Source organism: Leuciscus leuciscus, assembly GCF_965113295.1.
Source record: "Leuciscus leuciscus genome assembly, chromosome: 12".
Classification (NCBI taxonomy): domain Eukaryota; kingdom Metazoa; phylum Chordata; class Actinopteri; order Cypriniformes; family Leuciscidae; genus Leuciscus; species Leuciscus leuciscus.
Window position 1 is genome coordinate 1,861,143 of NC_138736.1, and position 13,770 is coordinate 1,874,912.

The window sequence follows — 13,770 nt, forward strand, 5'->3', positions numbered from 1 at the left end:
TCTCACTCTGTGTGAGGTTCTGGTGTTTGCAGGTGAGCAATAAAAGGAGAGAGAGCTGGTGTGTAGACATTTGTACTATTTATAATATGTGTATTTTGCCTTAATAATAGTTTTCTGATTTAATTGCCAGATTATTTGGATTGAGATGATGTTACGCCACAGTCCACTGATCCTACAAGCAAAATACCAAACTTCTGTTTTCTGAGCAATACTAATATTGCACTTTTTTCATTGTTTTAATTTTACCTATGCAGATCTTATCCTTAAGATAAATGATAAGTTTCAGTGCACATTCAGCAGAGGTGTCAAAAGTATTCACATTCATTACTCAAGTAGAAGTCAAGTTTATTTGTATAGCGCTTTTCACAATACAGATTGTATCAAAGCAGCTTCACAGTATTAAATTAAAATAATACAACAAAGTTTGTTTCAAGAGGAATTTATTGATTGATAAAATTAGATTAAATATCCCCAAAATATCCCCAACTGAGCAAGCCAAAGGCAACAGTGGCAAGGAACCGAAAAACTTCATCAAGTGACCTAATGGTGTCCTAAAACTCCATCAGGTGACCTAATGGAGAAAAAAAAACCTTGGGAGAACCCAGGCTCAGTCGGGGGCCAGTTCTCCTCTGGCATTTATGAGCTAGAGGCCGGATTGTAGTTTGAACTGTAGGATTATATGAATGCCTGGCTGAAGAGATGCGACTTTAATCTAGTTTTAAACTGGGAGAGTGAGTCTGAGCAACGAACAGTATCAGGAAGACTATTCCAGAGTTTTGGAGCCAAATGTGAAAATGCTCTCCCTCCTTTGGTGGTTCTGGATATCTGGTTTAAAAATACTTCTGTAGAAGTTGAAGTATCAACTCAAGCTTTTTACTCAAGTAAAAGTGTAAAAGTACTGCTTTCAAAACTACTTAAAGTATAAAAGTAAAAGTAATGTAAGGAAAAAAATGCCATTAAGGACAAAAGCTTAGGCCGCGCCACAGGGGCCTATAGTGCACTACTACCCCACCTCCTCAAAAAACATTTTTCTAAAGGCCATAATGACTATAATGTTATATTAAAATGTTAATGTTGAGAAATTTGGGATGCACTACTAGGCTACCTGTTTCAGCCGCATTTTCAGCTGAAAATTAACGCGTTTTAGTACAAATACATTAAAGAACCATATATGCAGGCTCGGCCCTGACCAATTTGCTGCCCTAGGCAAGATTTTACCTGGTGCCCCTCACAGCCCATTCCACCCGTCATTGTGCTCATGATATAAAAAAAAAAAAAAAAAAAAGGCTGGTTAAACTATACAAAATAGCACACTATTACAGTCTAAATACAAATAGCAAGATTATTTACATCAAGCCATTTATGCACAAACTATTAATTGCGCACTAGCAAAAGTGTTTGTTTTCCAGTAGATGGCAGCAATATTCCACTAAACTATGGAACGTTTCACGTTTTCGCCATGAATGAAACTGAGAAATGTAGATCTTCATTAATGTGAATTTTACATAAAATGTTGCTACTTTAAATAAACCCATATAGATATCATTACTAATTTTGGCAAATCAATTTTAAAAATGCCATATATATCCCCCAAATCTGCACAACAGAGCAAAAACATTAATAAAAAAAAGTGAAATGACATACGTTTAAAAGACTGACATGACTGTTACAAAATCACATTGTCTGGGGACTCTGGAGAACTCAGAACTGCTATTTGCACAAAGTTTAAGGTGAAAAAATAACATAATAATAATAAAAATAACTGCCAATAATTAGCAAACATTACACTGTAAAACATTTCAAGTCTGTTAAACTTAGAAACGAAAGTTCACCTGCTGCCTTAAAAACATGAGTTAACTCAACTTAAATATATTCTTTGTTTCAACTCAAAATGTTGTGTTTTACAAGTTATCTAGCTAATGAACATTCCTTGTTTCAACTTGATTCTCTGAGTTTAAACAACTTTGTCAAATGTTGTTTCAACTTGATTCTCCAAGTTAAGACAACTTACTAGGTTACATTATTGAAAACTCATAATCAACAAATCATCTGCTCAAAAATATTTTTATTGTAAAAAGTTCAATGTTGCATAAATGTAACATTGGTTTTATGATACAATTAATGTCAGGAAAACAGGTTCTAAGTAAGGGATTATAATTAAACCTTTTTCTTTATGTTACCTAGAATTTCACAACAATTTCATCTTTCACATACTTTCTTAAAGAGTCTTTGAAGTTGTAAATGACAACACCAGCAGTTGTTTTAGTTTAAAACACTTAGAATCAGCTAAACTTAGAAATGCCAAAACGCTTTAAGAACAATTCCATGTTGTTTCTACCCTTGCAGAGCAACTGTGTTAAAAAAAAATGTAAAGAACAGAATGCAAAGTAACAATAAGTGTCCCCTCAGCAAAAGCTTCAGAAATTCTCAAAATTAACAACCTTGTATAACAAACACATTTATGCTTCTGATATTTTTCAGCAGTACTTGGGTTTTACTTGAAATGGTCGGTAATATCAAATTTGAACAGGGTCAAGTAACTGAAGACAAAGACTGCAAATGTAACATGTTCCCTCCGATATATGGTTTGAGACCAGTCTATAAATTATATCTCAGCAGTTTGTTTCGAAGTCCATGTATCTTGGCAGAACAGTGGTCAGTTTTAATCTTCATGACTACTTTCTGCAGGAATTCGAAGAAGTACCTCATACTGCGGGGATATTCAAGGTTAAGGCAGTAGATTGTGCCCATTAACAGAGCAAAGCCAGTGGGTATGTCTCGGAGATTATGGAGAACAATTGTCTCCTCTACCACCACAGCCACGTTGGAGACATCAAGAGGAAATGCATCATTCAGGACACCATGTCCAATCAGTAGTCCAACACGCATTCCCTTCATAATGACATCCAGGGTTTCACCATGAACCTAAAACAAATGGACAGTATCAATCCTAAGTCAAAAGGCATGTAATAGATTTGGTCTATAAAATGATAGAAATGGTCCAATAAAAGAATGACAATTGCACTAAGCCATATCATGATTTTACTTCATTTTAATATATGCTCTACAAAGCTGGGATGACAGTCAAAACAAGCCACTGGAGAAGCACAAATTAGGCTAAAAGCCACTGTACGGTCAATTATTTATTATAAACAAAGACTAAAATGAAGCTAATTTAATTAATTAATGAATTATTATTGACTCTGGAATGAAAAGAAATAAAAAAAAAATCACAAAAAATCACACACAAAAAAAAATCACACAAAAAAAATCATGAAGTTAAGTGAATAATTTTTTTCTCCATCCCTACTGCTCTGCAATGAATTCAGTATCATTAGTACGTTAACAATGTGTAAATATATTTTCTTACATCACACATCTTGATTATATCCGAAGTATCCTCTGAAAAGAAGTGTGGAAGACCAAGTAAGGCAGCTGTTCTTCTGTTTTGATTTGTGTCCTACAAACAATTATAAACAAGACTGAGTGACTGGCATTATACAAATTAGAATCCCTATGTTAGTAAATATTGATTAGGGTCAAATATCAATTTCAAAGATTATTAAAAACAAGTAAACAGTTATTAATTTAAAAAAAGAACAAATAATAAAATAATAATAATAATAATAATGAAATAATCAGTGCTTTTCAGGTAGGCCTATCAGTATTTTTTAGAAACCAAAATTGAATTAAGTAATCAAATGTAAAATAATTAGTTCATTGTTATTCATACCTCCTTATCAAGGCACTGCATAACACTGCTAAGGCTCAACCTCCTGCTTGACGATACAGCTACTTTGTACAGCTCTAAAAGACTTGGCACCAAGGCATCTAGTCCATTTAAGAATGACTGCAGTAGATCGGTGGTGACTAGTCTATTGAACTCTCCACTTATCTGAAACAGACACACAAGACAGCAAAGATTGAGAGAGGGAAAAGAGCAAAAGAGAGTAGTGAGGGATAGCAAGTACAGACGAAAATGATTTCACAGGCATATGGGAACCTCAAATTCATTTAAATCAGCCATGTCACTACCCATTTAAGGAAATACATCATTTCCTTGTAATTTATCTGTGAAGGGGGTCGCACACCGGACGCGCAGCTCAGCGCCGCTCACCTGAAAATCCGATAACATCAGCAATTTTCTGATTTCTGTAAATAAATATAAAACTAAATGTATATTGCAGCACAGGGTGAAGTCCGTATATACATTAACTACGATTTGAGACACATACATGTAAATTTAATATAAAACTATGTAAATTTAATATAAAACTATGTAAATGGCGCTCTGTGGCGCGGCAGGATTTTGAACACGGTCCTGAGCCGTTGCTGGGCGCCACGGACAGACGCCGAAAGGCGCCGCCGGTGTGTGTACTCTCATAGAGAATAATGTGTCCGAATTTAAAAGACGTGACGCTGTGCGGCGCTAAGCTGCGAGTCCGGTGTGCGACCCCCTTGAATGTCTGGGTTGGCACTGGTTACCTGTCTCTCATTGAAGAGTGCAGGCCATCTGTCCCTGACTACAGAGATGAGCGGCTCATCACCAATGATTTCCTTTCTTCGCTGAGAGAATGTTGCAGTCATCAGCTCATCAAGAAGCTGCAGGTCTGGATCACACTTTTGGACCTCTAAAAGCATGGTCTTCCGATTCTCCTCTAAAGTGACTGCAGATTGTCCTTCAGGTAGATTTGGCAAGTAGTGGATTTCTCCCTTCTTTGATTTCTTGACTGCCTTGCAGCTTGTCTGTCCATGCTTTCTTTTATTTACAACAACTTCAGGGCATCCAGCTGCCATCAACTTCTGACGATAATTGCCCATCTTGAATTTTAAACTGAACACCCAGCAGTACCATCCTTTGGCAGAACCTGGCTTTTGGAGACAAGGGTGCTTTGCTACAAGAGCTTTGGCTACACTTTCATACAGATCTTTGCTAGGATATGGAGTGTATTTTGATATCATATCAGCTAGTTTGTCCAGTATTTCACTCTTAACACCCTTGGAGATAACAATGACTGTTCCATCTCTGGCATAGGAATCATTTGCTGCTCTCAGTTGAAGTTCAACATCATGCGAGAAGTCAGGAATTACAAAAGGATTAGGCCAATCCACTGATGAAGCATTAGCTGGTGAACTCAAGCTTGCAGAATCTAATGTCGAGTGAGAAACTGAATCAGAAAATGTGAACAAAACTTTCAGTGTTGCTCGATCAGTTGGTAGATCTTTGATATCTGTCAAATTGCAGAGTTCATTTCCAAAATCTGGATCTTCAAACTGAATAATGAAGTTTCCTTGCAAACCCAAACTGGTGCGTAGTGCTTCACATAATTTCTCAACAGACTCAGGCAAACTCTGTAGGGTAACACGCCTTATTTCTTGAGGTGACACAATAACTCTGAGAAGCATCTTGGAGGAATCAGCAGCTGTAACTAATGACAATACAATAAAACAAAATCAAAAGGTCGTAAAAGTATAGATAAAAGTAGGGATGGGCATTTTTAAAAAGTATTGTATTCAAATTAGTTTATTTAAATGACGTTTAACGAGAAGGAGTTTTTTTTTTTTTAATGCATCTAGTTATTATCCAATTCTGAACAAGCTTATGATTAGTCAATTTCACAACAAGCTTACATTATATCTTAGGGTTTTCTTTAAGTTGATAACATTAAACAATATGTAAACAAAAACAAAAGAGTCAAAGTATTTAAGCTCATGCACAGCGAGCGGGGGAAAAAACGCTAATAAAGCAGACGTCGACATTTATCTTACAGAACGAACATATATACTCAAGTCGGTTATTGTGTTTATAGTTTCACGTTCAACAATATCCACATGCTCAGATGAGAAAACATGCTCCACTGACAGACGTTGCAGAGACACAAAGATAACGGTGTGCTAAGTACTTTGTGTTTTCTGTTCTTAAACCCTCAACGAAACTTAAATGAAGCATATGATATGTCTCGAGATAATTTGCTATCTGAAAAGGTATCATCTCGGATCACCCGGGGTACAGCAACGCTTACCTGCCGTCGTGAAAGCAGTGATACATTTAAAGGATTAGTTCACTTTCAAATTAAAATTTCCTGATAATTTACTCAACACAAGATACAAGATAATTGATGTCTTTCTTCAGTGGAAAAAATAAATAAAGGTTTTTGATGAAAACATTCCAAGATTATTCTCCTTATAGTGACTTCAACGGCTATCAAACGGTTTAAGGTCAACATTGCAGTTTCAGTACAGCATCAAAGGCTCTACATGATACCAGACGAGGAATAAGGGTTTTATCTAGCCAAATGATCAGTCATTTTCCAAAAAAATAAAAATTTTGTATATGCTTTATAAACACAAATTGCTCACCTTGCACTACTCTGCAATGCGCGTCTATGACAATCACGTTGAAAAGGTCACACTTGACACCGACTCAGTGTTTATAAATGTGGAGAAGGAGGATCGTTTAAACCTTATTGTATGTTCAATGACAAATATTCAAATGTCTTTGTTTATTGCTTAAAATGGTCACTTCGTGTGCATATCCAGGATCTTTAAATTGTTTAAAACATAACCTTTTCAACGTGTTTAGTGACGTCATAAACGTCCATCGCAGAGTAGTGCAAGGCGAACATTTGTGTTTATAAAGCATATACAGGTACATATTTTTATTTTTTAGAAAATGACCGATCGTTTGGCTAGATAAGACTCTTATTCCTCGTCTGGTATCATGTAGAGCCTTTGATGCTGCACTGAAACTGACATTTTGACCTTCAACCGTTTGATAGCCGTTGAAGTCACTATATGGAGAATAATCCTGGAATGTTTTCATCAAAAACCTTCATTTCTTTTCGACTGAAGAAAGACATAAACATCTTGGATTACATGGGGGTGAGTAAATTATCAGGAAATTTTCATTTGAAAGTGAACTAATCCTTTAACGATTGGTGAGTCACAATGGGACATTCTGCCATACTCAACTGTCCCAGATCTTTAGTTTGCGTGCTTGTGATTTATCATGGGTTCATTGCATTAATGGCTATCAAAGCAACGTAGTAAAAATCTAATAGTATTTTTATTTTTCAAATAATAGCTAATTACAGATCAATTCAGACTATTCGTGCACATCCCTAGACAAAAGCCATGAAATTGTACAATGAATAGAGCAAGGACTGAATTAAACATATTGGGCCCTATCTTGCACCCAGCGCAAGTGACTTTGTACACCGACGCATGTATCATTCCTATTTTGCACCCGCGCAAAGCGGACTTTTCCCTCCACAGAAGCACGTCGGTTAACTAAGAAATAGACTTGCGCTCCCGGGGGCGGTTCAGCGCAAAGAGGAGGCGTGTTCCGGCGCAAACGTTCCTTCATGCTATTTTGCAGGTTTAGAAAACAATTGCGCCACTAACCAGGAAAAAATAGTTTAAAGTCAGTGGCGCGTTGCGCATGTTATTCATATGCTATTTTAAGGGCGCATGCTTGGCCATAATCAATGTAGCGTGTGCACAACGAGCATACACTTTGATTCTCTCATCTACACAGAAGCAGCAGTTTTCATTTTTGCAAATCATACATTATTACGATAGATAGATAGATAGATAGATAGATAGATAGATAATTAGATAGATAATTAGATAGACAATTTATTATAAAAGCATACATCTAGCTTACACATTTACCCAAATTATCATACGCCTGTTTAACCGAAGTTAATTTGGGTGGGTTTCTCCATTTCAATGTAACTTCTCTCTTTTACGGCCGTGACGAGAGCGTTGCTCTCCTTGGCTGTGAACCGCTCCTGGCGCGCACCTGGCAAATCCGCCGTTACAATAGCAATCCGCTATGGAAAAAGCGCCTCTGCTCTTAAAGGGAATGTGAGATGACGCTCTGATTGGTTTATTTCACGTTACGCCCAAACCACACCTATGAATAATGAAGCTACTTCAGACCAACCCATTTTAGATTTGCGCCTGGCGCAAGAGTCATTTATCCCGCCGGGAAAATAGCAACAGCGCCGAGACCCGCCCACAAAGTTACTTGCGCTTTGCGCTTGACACTTGCGTTTCAGATCGTTAAAATAGGGCCCCTTGTGTCATTGTATTAGGCCAGCAGTGAGTACACAAATAAAACAGTAAAAAATAAAAATATCTAAAAAAAAAAGTTCACCTTACCTTATTTTATCTTATCATGAATGTCCTTCATATAGCTTCTTGGCTGACTCAGGAACACTCTGTAGGGTGACACGCCTTGAGGTGACAACTTCGAGGAGGAATCAACAGCGTAACTGTGAAAAAATAAATAAAAACAGTAACAGATATCAGAAGCAGCAATGTAGACAAAGCCCATGAAATTGTACTCAAAGAACAGCATGGTCTGCATTAAATTTGTTGCGTGATTGCATTAGGCTTGTAGTGAGTAAACAAGTTAAACAGCAAGATTTTAAAGATTTATATGTTTACTATACCTTATTGTAACATGAATGTCCTTGGAGTAATGAGCAGCTTTCCATCAACAAGGTATGCGACGAGGGGAATGTAGTCATTCAGCTGTTCAGGTTGGACAGCCACAGTTACTGCAGGGTCTTTTTTGGTGAGCTGGTAACACCTTAGATGTTCCAAGAAGCCAGCTGTGAACAGTTCAATAATGAAAAGTATGCGACCATCCACTATACAGATCTCGAGTACTTTCCCAAAATCTGGTAGTCCACTTGTGTGCCCAACTGAGATCACCATTCCTTTGGAATATTTTGTCCCATTTAAATACACGGTGGATGTGAATGAAACAGTGTCCAGACCTTTAAACTTGTTCCATATTGTCACCCTGATAGCAGCATCCAAGATGTCCACAGATATAACAGATACATGTCCAGTTTCAATGCTTGGTTTAAAAACACTTGGCATCTCCAGATAGTATGCCAACATTAGTTGATGTCTTGTGGCCAACGTGTGCAGAACATTTTTGAAGTTCCCAGCATCACGGACCACCTTTTTAAAGAAAGAATGTTTTGCCTCAAATCTTAGTGTCCAAAATTCAATTAGGGGACCACATTTTTGGATTAACATAGGATAATGTTCCAAATAATGATGTTTAGGACGCAATTTAGTACATGGAAAAACTTCTAAAAGCAACTGTCGATGGTCAGAGATTTTGGCTTGCAGGTAGCACAGGGTTTCTGTTGTGAATGAGGAGCTGGATAACAACTCAACAATGTCTTTTAATTCAAGAATTATATTCCACGTTTTTTCCCCCTCTGGAATACAGTGGCCAACCAACAGTGGAAGAAATCTCAGAAGTGCCCAATTCTCGTGTCCATTGCCACCGATAGTTTTGTTTTTTTGAAAGTTTTTTTGTATTGTCTGGGGTCTGTTAGTTTTGTCATAGAATTGAAAGGGGAATGTTTTTATTCTCTCATTAAGGTCATTCAATGTAAAATACTTCTTAGCAATCAGATCTGAGAGGCATATGCAGAGCTCCACGGGTACAATTCCTTCAAATGCATCGTGTAGAAAATCCGGTGGAAATCCTTTTGCAGCATGAAAGTGAGCCAGTCTGTTTAAAGGACAGTCTCTCTTTATACCATCAACACAAGACAGATCACTTTGCTTAAGCACATTAATGGCTTCATCGAACAATCTTGGTGTTCTCAAGGTAAAAACCCCACTCCTGACATTATACTGCTGAAGATCTACACGACTTGCCGTACAAAATCTGCAAAACTTATCAACATTGAAAGACTCTTGAAATCCAGAAAGTGAGTGTGCACCCAAATTGTCTGCAGATACATACAAAACTGTCCCTTTGAGATTAGAGCCAAGACTCTGAACAAACACACCTTCTCTCTCAAGGAGCTCAAGATCCCTAATCAGAGGCTCTAGAACCTTGCTGTAACCATGTTCTTTTATGTGTACAGTTTTGCACAACACAGCTAGATAAATTGATGATAATGTTGAGCGAAGTCGTATGGGTAAATTGGCAATCACCCAATATACCCCACAAATTTTGTGCTTTTTTTTGGAAGTACCTAACGGATTACAAATTTCGAAATCATCAATATATAGTCCAAGAGCTATACCCTTTTCTTCAGAGAGAATCTTGTTTTCTTTAAAATATTCTCCATCTCGAATTGAACCGTAATTACCTTCATGTTGACTGGATCTCTCTAGTGTCTGAAGAACCTCTTTTCGTTCCAAAAGTTTACTGAGCAAATCTAAAATAGGAACATAAACAAAAGTATGATTTTTTTCTTGTGCATTTAACACATACTCAACTGGTTCAATAACAGAAAAGTTTTTTTTAATAAAATGACTGTCTTTTGCGCTCCGTGCCAAGAGGCCCCTCCCTTGAGAGCAATCTGAGTGGGTTCAAAGTTTGTAATTCTTCAGTCAATGAAGTTACAACAGAGGCATCAACACTGCAATTATTTTCTTTCAAAATATTATCAATGACAGTCTTTATGTTTTGATGAGCAAATTCTCCAATGTCAAATAACTCATCAACTATTTCCTGTACTGCTGAATTTGATACATGTAAAAGTGTTTGCATGCGGAGAAATAGAGATCCCAACTGATTTTGGATGGCCTTGCCATTTTCAAGTCCAGATCCAGCCGCCTCAAATACAGAATCAGTTTCAAGTATATCTTCAGTGTCTGAAACAAAGTCGTCTTCAACAACAGGCACAGGCACAGACACTGCAAGCTCTGCCACAAGCTCTGGTCTGAAATTTTCTAAGGTGGAAGGCTTATGATAGCGACTTCTATGAGAAGTAAAAGTAGATAGCACACTAGACTTGAAAAAACAACCTGCAAATGGACAATTAACAAGTTCTCTGTTTCTCAAATGAATCTTCAGATGGATGAAATATTTGTAAATGTCACAAGACTCTGAGAATGTACATAAATCACAGGATAATTTGGTTAAAATCCTGTATCCTTTTTTATGTTCTTTTAAATGATTTTTAAGTTTGGCTTGGGTTTGAAAAGTTTTTAAACAGTCTTTATGAATACAGGTGAGGCCTGAACTCCTCCGATGATGCCCATGACACTCTTTGTAGTGCTGTAGTATTCTTCCCTGATGATTAGTAGAGAATGCACAAAACTTACATCTCCACTTCATTAAGGGAACATTCTTGAAATCTGTCAAGAGGAAGAAGGAAAAAAAAAATGTGGAAAAAAATTTGTAGTGCACGTTCTCAATGTAGGTCAGTTAAATGCTTAACATCTAATATCCCCAGTTTTATTATATAGATGGAAGGTGATATTTTAAGCACATTTGCACTGCATTACTAATCTCTACAAAGATACAAATAAATCCAGTAACATTTTAAAAATCAAGCTAGAGAGCAAGACAGTTTGAAGACGGTGAGAGGCTGCGCGCGGCCGGGACAAAGGAGCGCAGTGAAAGGGAGCGAGAGTAATTGACAGCTAATATTAACCAATCTAAAACCTTCTTTAAAGTTAAGAACGTAAGGGTGAAGTTTGATTGGTTATGTTACGTTGTCCGGCCACCGCGTATCATAAGGTACACACTGTGCAGTAATTTGCGCACGTTTTGTAGAGAACTGAAAACAGGTCGCGCCACAACCATTATTTGCACTCGCACAAATGCTCCCAAATATATTTTTAGGTCGCACAGATTAAATTTCGGGAGCATAAGCGAACAAAATGGTCGCAATTTCGAGCCTTGTATTAGGAATATATCATATTGGCAGAGTTTTAACATGCTGACTGTCGTAACCAAACGCAACGGGCCGTTTGAATGCTGTATAGAGACAGAGCGCAACGCGTCATAATCTGAAGACCACGCCCACACCCAGGGGGAAAACAATCAAACCGTCTCCATTGACTTTGCATTGCGAGAGGCTGCCTCCTTGTCATTTCTTGCTTCTAACAAAAGACAGAAAAATGCCTAAAAGCTGCTGTGTGACAAGGTGTACAGCAAACAAGCTAAAAAAAAAACTGAAATAAGTTTTTATTAGCTCTCGACCCCAAAAAACGAGTGTTTAGGACATAAAAGTGGATACAGGCAGTTGAGACAGAGCGTCACGTGTCTCATTACTATGAGAACTAACGTACACCCGCTGGAGGAGACCGTAATCGGCAACACAGGATAGTTTATCTTACAGAAATATAATATATAAAACTGACATTCGGATATTTGACTCACCAGTGACCAAATGTTTAACTTACTGCACACGTAGTGTATTTTTAGTGCATACTGAGTGTCAGGATCCCACAATTTACCCATTCGTTCCAGCCTGTATCCACTTTTATGTCCTCAAACGCTCGTTTTTTGGGGTCGACAGCTTATGAAAACTTATTTCTGGGTTTCTTAGCTTGTTTGCTGTACACCTTGTCACACAGCAGCTTTTAGGCATTATTCTGTCTTTTGTTAGAAGCAAGAAATGACAAGGAGGCAGCCTCTCGCAATGCAAAGTCAATGGAGACAGTTGGTTTGTTTTCCCCCTTGGTGGGCGTGGTCTTCAGATTATGACGCGTTGCGCTCTGTCTCTATAGAGAATGATTGACAGCTGCAGCGGAGGGAAGACAAGTTTCCGTGAACTTGAATTAACAATGTCAATATTCTTCTGTAACGTGACCTCACATTAAGCTATGGAATGTCTTTAACATTAGATTACTTTTAAGCACTAAATCATTATATCAGATCGCGACAGGCCTAATCTTTTGACTGAGTTTTGTCGACAGCCGTAGGCAGCACGAAATGTGACGGAGGCGACCACCTCGTAATTTTCTAGGACGGAAAAACCCTGCAGTATTTTCGGATTGTTAACTTTAATTCATATGAAGTCCTACACTAGACAAAGGCCTAACCCCTCAAACACGATCATCACCATGTGATTTCCACTTAGATTGCCCAGAAATTAGCTGTGTAATGTTGGCTAAGTTAACTAACGTTAGCTGCTATGGCAACGGACATTTGTTCAAAGGCAAACAATGCTTTTCCGCTCCACACCCACCAACTAACAAAAAATACGGTATAAGCTGTGAACCAAAGTTATATATAAAATTATTTTACCATTTGGTGTTCTGGTAAAAGGTGAACTGGTGAGGGAAAACACCATGGTGTCGTTAAATTCGCAGAGCACGGTCAATGTGCTGCTTACAAGAATTAAAACGTAATGTCCTTAATTATAATTACAAATTAAAAAGAAAAACTCACCTTCCACGGATATATTGTGTTTTTCAGCACGAATTCGCGTATGACTCCTGTTGGCAGCTGCGTCAACTTAAAATGGCGAAAACTTCTCTCTGTGTTTCGCGGTATTTGCTCTGTATCACCCCTCCCCCGCCGTAACTTACAGCCACGAGTTAAATGAACATTTACAAGCCAGACAAAATCAAAAGTAGTCAACATAATGTATAACTTAAAGTTTAATTTTCGAAAACTTATACACTTGAGTTAAATTTCCACAACTTATCTTTGCAATTGGAGTTAAAGACAAGAAGTAAGTTCATATAAATTAATGGGGCTCTCATGTTTTACAGTGTAGTATCTTACTATTATGCCTACTATGCAATTACTGTATATAAAGTGTTAATTAATTACACCACTTTACCTCTGGCTTTATTCCCTTTTTTCCTCTTCTCTTATTCTTCCCTGCATCAGACACTGCAGTAGGCTATCTATGGCGAACTATAATGCTAATTTATCATGTGAATTCGTCTATCCGTCATAATCAAGTCAAGTCAAGTTTATTTGTATAGCGCTTTTCACAATACAGATTGTATCAAAGCAGCTTCACAGTATTAAATTAAAAT

The 13,770-nt window shown here is 37.5% G+C and overlaps 1 protein-coding gene and 1 long non-coding RNA gene across 2 annotated transcripts in view; one reads left to right on the plus strand and one right to left on the minus strand.

The window, feature by feature from the left end:
- LOC309510889 (uncharacterized protein) overlaps positions 1–13,770 on the plus strand; it is a 264,657-nt gene that overhangs the window by 159,829 nt on the left and 91,058 nt on the right. The gene's annotated exons all lie outside the window — the stretch shown is intronic.
- LOC309511011 lies at positions 128–13,682 on the minus strand. Its single transcript, XR_014210472.1, has 2 exons — positions 13,496–13,682; positions 128–910 (listed from the first exon to the last, which is right to left on the minus strand). It is a non-coding gene; the product is annotated as an uncharacterized lncRNA (long non-coding RNA).